Source organism: Pseudoliparis swirei, chromosome 7 (assembly GCF_029220125.1).
Source record: "Pseudoliparis swirei isolate HS2019 ecotype Mariana Trench chromosome 7, NWPU_hadal_v1, whole genome shotgun sequence".
NCBI classification, from domain to species: Eukaryota; Metazoa; Chordata; class Actinopteri; order Perciformes; family Liparidae; genus Pseudoliparis; species Pseudoliparis swirei.
Genome location: NC_079394.1, coordinates 23,388,506 through 23,390,348, shown reverse-complemented (window position 1 = coordinate 23,390,348; position 1,843 = coordinate 23,388,506). Strand labels below are relative to the sequence as shown.

The window sequence follows — 1,843 nt, the reverse complement described above, 5'->3', positions numbered from 1 at the left end:
CACACCAGGTTGTAAAGTGGTGGGGGGCTGATGGCCCCGGCCCAAAATCCCACCCTCCTTGCTTTCTACGCATCTGTTTACGTGATCACATCTTGTGCAGTTGTAACTCCATCCTCCTTCACAAAATCGGTCCACAGACACTCAGACTTGGGGAAAACAGCACCAGCATCGATGTAAATAGTAAATCTGTTCCGTGCTAACGGAAGAAATGTACTCATATGTTCACAAACTTTGTAAGTTGCTAATATGTAAATTATTGTCATTAATTACATTTAAAAAATGCAGCTTTTGGAAACTATTGATTGAAAATGTCCATTGTGAGTACTGACATCATCTTTTTTTAACAACCTTAACCCTGTAAGACCCAAGCATAGAAATAATATCTAAATCTTTTTTTTTTTAAGTCAGATGATGTTGTAAGAGTCTTCTGATGCAGATAATGAAGGATTAATTTAAAAAAAATGTTTTTGTAAGTTTTTAGGGAAACGTTGTAATATTGCAACGTTGGGCCTAGTTGGTAGCAGAATTTCAGCATTTGCTCTCCTTGCTGGTGGCATTCTGAAATGGAAACAATAGTTAGAGAATGTTCAAGTATAACTAATTCCAATGCAAATTAATCCTATTCAGGCAATACACTCCACTGATGGCACACAATACTGTCTGGCTAGCCTAATGTGCTCTCTACTTACATTTACAAAAGGAAAATACAACCCCCCCAGAACTCTTACATCCCCATATTCCAGAACATTTACACCTCTCCCTGAACAATGCATTATAAATGAAACCCCCACATTCCAGAACATTTACACCTCTCCCTGAACAATGCATTATAAATGCAACCCCCACATTCCAAAACATTTACCCCTCTCCCTGACCAATGCAAAATACATGCAACTCCCACATTCCAAAACATTTACAACTTGTCCCTGAACAACCATCCTCCAAAGCATTCTACACACATTATCTGGCTTGTGTTACAAGGAGATATTTGGGCAAACCAACAAAGTCCAGATTTAAAAAACAGTTGACTATATCGCACTGCAAACATAGAAATAACATAGGGTTTAGGTTACCCTAACCCATTTAGAATTAATCAAATATGGTCTAAACTTAAAATTATAACAAATAACCCTTTTGTAAAGTGTGAATGATCAAATACATTATACTTATCCTGTATCTGAACATCCGAGAAGTGGAATGTCTCCATGTAGTGTGCAAGGTGCACCTGCTATTTTAGCTACCATTTTCACCCAACGTTGTAAAATTACAACAATGACATAACAAGCTGAAAATCTAATGTGATGCATTAATTCCACAGTAATTTAGTATTTACATGAACTACATATTCTAACAATCACCAAAAAAAATATTTCATGGAATTTACTTACTTCAATGTTGATATAACCAGTTGAATGAAACAAGGAGATGTGCTTCCGGGAAAGTTTGCAGGTAGAGTGAGTTCATGGCCTTATGGCCACACTTATATACACATTTACAATCCAATGGCATTGCAAGGCAAGACAATAGGACCCATTGACTATGTAAATATGGTCTTTCCCCAAAAAACGTTTTTGCAAATGTGTTTTTTAGAGAGATAAAAGTGACGTTGTAATATTACAACGAGGGGTCTTACAGGGTTAAGGTTGTTAAAAAAAGATGATGTCAGTATTACATTACATTGCACAAGAAGCAGCCCCAACCTCTGGAGGAATCAGTCTAATCTATTTACCTTCTTTGTATTATCAGGCTCTGATAACAACCTCTTCGGTCCAATGATACGAGTGCTTGTTTAGACAGTTGCTTTCCCTGGACAGCGAGAGCAAAGCAGACAAACTGCTGGTTG

General features: G+C 37.3%; 1 long non-coding RNA gene across 1 annotated transcript; it reads right to left on the bottom strand.

The window, feature by feature from the left end:
- Window positions 1–460: 460 nt before the first annotated feature.
- LOC130197204 (uncharacterized) lies at window positions 461–1,618 on the bottom strand. The gene is made up of 2 exons (XR_008832401.1): window positions 1,389–1,618; window positions 461–558 (listed from the first exon to the last, which is right to left on the bottom strand). It is a non-coding gene; the product is annotated as an uncharacterized LOC130197204 (long non-coding RNA).
- Window positions 1,619–1,843: the final 225 nt, after the last annotated feature.